The following is a 7,371-nucleotide window of genomic DNA, read 5'->3' as shown; positions in this document are numbered from 1 at the left end:
GATGAAAATGGTCCACGTGAAATCACATCCAAACGGAATGCGACGGTTCTCAATTTTCTACGAGTTGCCATATTGGACCCACTTACAGGTCAATCCCATGCATATTTTCAAGAATGTGGGCAGCTTGCTATGGAACCACATCACAGGAAAGAGAGACACTATAGGAGCATGAATGGATTTGAAAGAGGTGTAAGATGGAGGAGCTTTGGCCGCAGTCGAGTGCTGATGGTCGCGTGTAACTACCTCGCGTTCCTTGGGTTTTGTCCACTAAAGAAGAGCGCATTGTGAAGCAAGTAGTCAAGTCTATCCACACTCCGACAAGTATGATGCATTCTCTCAGGTCTGCATTTTCTAAAGACGACCAATTATCAGGGCTAAAATCCCATGACTGATATAAGATATGTCAGATTTGTACTATGAATGGATTATAATTGGCATGCGCATTTTGCTATTTGGAGTGTAGTCATTATTCATCATTTGTGGCAGTTTGTACTACAGATCGCGATCGCAGGATGTCTTACTCCAGAAATACACGGCCGGGGCCATTTACAGGTTGTCAACTTTGGTGCAATGGATCTCACAGAAGGAGATTAAGACGTCCTCTATTGAATCCACATGGCAGAGAGCAGTGGAGACGGTCTGTCTCTTTTGAGAAATACCTGCCCACCAACATGCTCATGATAAAAATCCACCTTCTTGTGCATCTTGTAGATGAAGTAGAGATTGTTGGACCTATCCATAGGCGATGGATGTTCTTCTTGGAGCACTTCATGAAAATCCTAAAAGGCTTTGTGTGACAACAAGCTCGGCCAGAAGGTAGCATGGCTGAAGGTTGATTGGTGTCTAAGGCGCTAGTGCATATTTCATAATGGCTACCAACAGTGGATCCAGACAATGAAATGCTATAGTCGCTGAAGGACGATGATAGACTGACTGAAGATGTAGTGGTTGGAAACCGGATAGGAAAAAGAATGGATGCCTCAATGGAGGAGAAGGTGAATCGCTTTTGTATGTTGCACCATGCCTCTATGGAGACGTGGCTCGCCAAGTACCAGATCTCTAGGCAAGATCGAGAGGAAGCGCGAGCTGAATTCCGACGTAGTACGCGTCATCAACCGATTCGATATCTTGAGGACATGGAGGAGATGCCGTGATTCATGTCAACACGATGGTTGCATGGAGCTTACCGTAGCATCTCCTAAAGGGACAGAGGTCTCAATGGAGAAGTGGGAATTCTTGGGGGATGTAGTCCAAAGGTGATGAGGTGTTTAGGATTTGTCGTATCTAAATTTTATATGCAACATCTAATTTGAGTATTTTAATGTACAATACAAAATATATAGTGCAACGTGGTCGCGCGGATGGCATTTTCGCGTGGAGTATATTGACAAAATGCACTCCACAATGGACTGTGGTATCATGGCAAGGTTCGAGCAAAAGAGCCGGCGATGAGCAACGGATCCAAACACGGTTGTGGATGAGATGGAGTATTTTGGGAACTTGCAAAGTATTGTTACGGTGGATTACGGAAGCTTCTCCATAATACTATTTGATGTGCAGTGGTTCAAAGTGGTACTTGGAGGAGCTAGAGCAACAGTTTGACGAGGTCCATCTGGATTTCTCGAAATAGATTCCGAAAAAAAATGGACGGATTTGCACGACACCTTTGTGTTGCTGGCCCATTGTGAACATGTGCATGGACTCATTTGTTTGTTAATTGTATTACGACATGGTTTATGTCACAATGGTTTAAACTCTCTTGTACGTGTTTGTGAATAGGTAATCTTCTATCCAAACCCCCGACAACCTCGATGGTGGTATGTTATACCTTCAACTCCCCAAAGTGTGAGAGTATATGATCAAAGCGATGTTCCAAGCATAGATGAAGACAATATGCAAATAAAGGGGTCGATATTGCAAGGGGTGGAAGCCACCGAAATCTTGGAGCCAGCATCGGCTAACAATGATGAAAATACAGGAGTCCAAGAATTCTTTGAGAAAAGATGGACTCATCCTTTTGTGGTGACATGTCTATCGACCTTCCAGTGTATGCGAAGTTGTGTCACAAGATTGACATGAGACCATAGGATACTTCATACTTGGAGCATCCACTTACTCAATTCGTTGACCAATCGCTTATAAGGGTACATAAGATATGCATTTTAAGTGAGATCTTTTTTTAAGATTTATATTACTGTGCTTTGTATGATTTAAATTGATTATTCTAACATCATTTTTTGTCTATGCAGGTGGCATTTTCAAGATGAGTCGAGGGATGAGCGATGAGGAGTTACAGGATATCTTCACACGCATGTCTCCAGACTAGATCGCGAGATTCAGAGATATGGCAGACACGAAGCTGTCTCGGTCTTCGTCAGGGTACTCTGTTAGATCTACTTCAGTGCGATCGGATGCTTCAACTTCAAGCAGACGAGCTTGACGCTCCTGACTTGGGCCAGAGGGAGGGAGTGCTTCAAGGTCAGGGGGATGCTGTAGAGATACGGATGCAGTGAGCCCGTGGTCGACACGGGATATAGGTGTGACTCCTTGCTCTCGTGGAGGTTCCAGGGAGCATGGCTCATGCTCAGGTGGATACTGTGGAGGCATGGATGCGGTGTCTCCATCTCATCGTTCAGTTGGAGTTGCGTCACCTCTAGGATTTGTCACACATGTGGGGACGTCTACTCCAATTACTCTGGCCTTTTCTCAGCCGTCAGCAGGTGGCACCCCTATGGGTGCCACTCCGAGAGATATTACCCCGGTCAGTACATTGGATGCACAAGGGTCTCCTGGATATGCCCAAGAGCGTGGACGCAGATGGGAGAGGACCCATCTTAGGCAGACCCCAGGGGGATATGCATATCTAGTCGATGATAGGTCAGGAGCCATCATCATGAATGATGAGGGGAGGAGGGTGATGGCTCGCATGAGAGAGTTGTGCCAACAAGTTTTTTGGCACAACATCTTAGATCATTGGAAGAACATACCGGAGGGGAGCAAGGACTACATAGTAGCATCCTTGCATAAGGAGTTTCCGGTTTTAGCCTCAGTAGATAGATTTTCTACGGGCTGGATGATGGATTGCATGCGTGCATATATGTCACACAAACAATCCGACGCATGCAAGGCAATCAAGAGTGGGACTGTAAAGCCCGAGTGTTTTTGTTTGCACGTGAGTAGTAAATTTTTTTTTCCATGTTACAGTCTCTATTAGTGTCGCAAATTTTACTGCTTGCGTCGTTATTGGCATCGTTATTTTCGTCGCAAACCGTTGCTATTGGCGTCGGTATCAGCGTCGCAATGCTGATACCGACTGTTCTATGGCGTCGCCAATAACGACGCTTTTTGCGACGATAGGGACAATTTTGTTATTTGCATTTTCATCACTTTTAACGTCGGTATAAGACCTATATCTTGTAGTGGTGGGCCAGACACCTATTCTTCACAACTTTTTGGTGATTCTTCCCTACTTGAAATACCATGAGTTATTCTAGATGCACCAAGTTATGTCGAATCCCTCAATGGAGTATATGTAGGTAGCAATGGTACTCATAAAGTCTTCCAAAACCTAAAGGGGGGGATCCAACGATGAGAGCACGCTTTCAAGGTTGAAGTTCTTAGAGAAAACCTAAAATATCTCATTATCCTGGCTGGCAAAGATAGTCTCGTGGAATCACTCCTCAAAGTGTGCGCGAGCATCCATCGTAGCAGGTATGAGGGATGTGGTGGATATAAAGAGATGAAGAGAGAAAGTGTGAAATGAAACAATGAAACAAGAACTAAACTAGTTCTACCTTAAAAACCTTAAGTTTTAAACCATTAAGGGCTATTCACATATGATATTTAGTTATGGCTTTACTTATGTATTTGTAAAGTTTACATGCATATGTAAATGTATTGATGTGGAAAGCATATAGCAAGTGTATGATTGTTCATAAATACCATAATTTTTAAATATTGTAAGTTTGCAAGCGATAATATTCTATTGGCCAAAAAAAATCCAAAAATTTATAAGTGTTGGATATTACAACTTGTGTTGTTGGGATTTTTAGGGAGACTCTACAATTTCTAAAATATGTAGAGCCACACACTTTCCACTAGTAATAGTATTCTCAGCTCGGCTTCGAATTTTCCTACCATCTAGTTTAAAATATAAGCTAACAGGTGGATTCTGCATTCACATTGTAATTTCCTAAAACATTATACTTAAGGGCCAATCATCCTCCATTTGCAACACTTGGGGATGGCGGCCCTCACAAATGATAGTAACATCCAAAGCTGCACTTTCACGCATGTCTTGATCAAGGCACAACCATTTACCCTTGAGCATCATCCATCTACAATACTTGAACACTAGGCATAAAGTCTATCATGTGACAAAGTACCTGTAATTAGAAAGGAAAGTTAGCCGATCCATCCCAAAGTAAGATAATAGTCAACTAAGAGAGAAAAATTTTACATGAAATCCATGTCCCTTGTTGTGACTCGACACTCCATTGTGTCAGGACTATGAGTCATTCTTAATGTCCAAGTTTTGCCTAAAATCCTTGTTACATAATCCTTCAATGCACTTTTTATGATGTACATGCTTTTGGTACGTCTCAAACCCTTACATTCCTTGAACATATGTGAAAAAATTACAATTGGTATGAACCAGCTTAGATGTACATTCTTTGAGTCGGCAGTCCTTGGCTTCATAGAGTTTAATATGTTTACTGAAATTTTTGTGCTACACATGTGCAAAATGTCACTACCACACAATGGCCATTCTATGCTATTGAGATTCGATATATGCATAGACTCAAGGGTTCCATATTCTGGATCCCTTGGGCAATATGTACTTGGAGTGATAGAAAAAAACAAGGTCCTCTGCAAGCTACTTAGTTGTACGCCTCTCAAAGAGCAATCTATCAATTTCACGATGGTAACACTTAAAAGAACCTATGAAACTCTCGACATTTTGCCACTCATAGCAATCCGAAGGGTATACTTCTGTAAATACGAGACAAATAGTTACATGGATATCATGAAATTTCTCATTCTCAATGAGTTGCAAATACTTACTGTTTGCAATGTTTCGTTAAAAGGGCACATCGACGCAATATGCATTTGTTTTTGCATAAATACAAGTTGTACAAATGCCAATGTTACAAGGTGAGAATCAACATTCCTTTGTCTAAATGCTAAAATTTTACCCTTCTAGTGCTTTGATACATTGGCAATTGCATATGCTTTCACCCTAAAAGCTCCCTTCATACTTGGACGCATATGTACCCAAGACGAGCAATGATACATATCAGTGATCCGATTTCCTTCTTCATCTTTTCTATTACGTACTTCTATCAAGAGAATGCTTGTTCTTCGCTCAAGCATTATAACCTAGGCATTAGATAAAGAATAATGTATTAACCCCTAAATAATAAGTATTTTAAGTATGTCTAGTAATCACCAATATGCCTTACAAATCAACATGGCATTAAGAGATGTTTACACTTTTGTAAACAGACACAAACATCAATATCGAAACACATGTGGATATGTACATCGACACAAAGTATAGATTCAATTTCAAGGCATCATTTTAATCATACCATTTACATGAAATATAATGAAAAGAATAGCACAAGAATACTCAGAGAATTTTGCCAAAGTAAATTTTATTATAATGAATAGGAGTCTGTTTTGACTCAATACATTGTATGAAACATGGGTATTATAGAGTATTTGTTACAAGGATAGCAACCACATGGCATGAAAATCTTAATAGGCACATTGGATTGACACCTGAGATATTCTATGACTCAACACATTGTGTGTTATATGGATGTTATGATACAAGAGTTTTATGGATCATTGCCAATTGGCATGGAGATCCAAATGGACACACATGACCAATAAAGCAAAGGATTTTTGAACCATCGACTTCCAACATATCCATATCATCCAGCACAAAGGAATCACTCACCACATCAAAATAGTCGATCGAGAATTATGTGCTTCACCTAAACCTTGCACAATACCTACATGTACAAAAAAATACCTGTATGAATCCCTTTTAACAAAAATACTTACATGAATCCCTTTTAACAAAAAATATCTAGATAACTGCATGAATAGAAGCAACACAAAATAGGGCCAATTTACCTATAAGTTGATTTGTTGAAGATAAGATTGAATCGTTGCTTATCAAGACCCATTGCAAATGATGGACAAAAGAATACATTAATCCCATCAAACATAAAAGTCACTAATTAAATGAATAAATTTTAGCACCACAAAATATGGCAGATTTACCCAAAAATTGAGCTTTAGAATCTCTACTCTACCTTGTGTTAAGTGCTGCAACAACAATTGATCCTTAAGTTAGAACTAGCATCAAACCCTATTGTAAAGATAGTAGAAAAGGGAAAATGCAAAGAGGAAGAAAGAGAGAGTGTGTGAGTATGCGGAAGAGAGAAAGAAATGAGCACATATCCAATCTTGCCCAAATTGATCTCTGCAAAAGACAATAGCAAGAGTTAATATTTACATGAAGGTATATTGAAAAAGTAGTAGAAAAGAGGAAACATAGAGAGAGAGAGAGAGGGAGAGAGAGATTAGCACTAATTATGCAATATCACCCAAAATTATCTCTTCAATAAAACAACAACAAAGGTTAGAACTAACATCATATTGTATTGAAAAGATAGTAGAAAAAAAAATCAAACAAAGAGAGAGAGAGAGAGAGAGAGAGAGATTAATACCTTTGTCTCTTGCTCAAAATAAACTCTGCAAGAAAACAACAATTAGAACCAACATCAAATTCTATTGAAAACACAACATAATAGAGAAACAACACATACAAGAGGGGGGAAAGAAAGGAGAGAGAGAGAGAGAGAGAGAGAGACAGAGATGAGCACCTCTACCTCCTACCCAAAACAACTTATGTAATAAAACAAAAACAACAGTGACAAACGATATCAAATCCTATTGGAAAAATAGCAAACAAGAGAAAATGTAAAGAGAGATGGGCACCTGTGTTTTGGCCAAAATCTAGAGCTGGATGGAGAAGAAAGTGCAAAGGTAAGTAGAATATTTAAAACCCTAATTACTCTCACCAGGGAGCTTCAATGGTGACAAAAATTCACCAGTATAGAGAAGAGAGGGAAAATGGTCTATTGCTTAACTTTTGGGTCAAACTGATTTCGTGAGAGGGAAAAAAATCGAAATTAAAAATTCTCCAAAAAAAGGGAGGAAATGTGAGGTAAGAGAAACTCAAATTTTGTATACTATTCATTCTCCCTTTTTTAAAATCCCCCACTACCCCTTTTTTAATAAAAACCCCAAGATTTGGAGAGAGAATATTCACCCTCCATGGATGTCAACATCTAG

Source organism: Lygodium microphyllum, chromosome 7, assembly GCF_053477565.2.
Source record: "Lygodium microphyllum isolate KBCC chromosome 7, Lygodium_microphyllum_v1.1.10, whole genome shotgun sequence".
In the NCBI taxonomy this organism is placed as follows: Eukaryota; Viridiplantae; Streptophyta; class Polypodiopsida; order Schizaeales; family Lygodiaceae; genus Lygodium; species Lygodium microphyllum.
The sequence above is the reverse complement of the archived record's forward strand: the minus strand, read 5'-3'. Positions refer to the sequence as shown.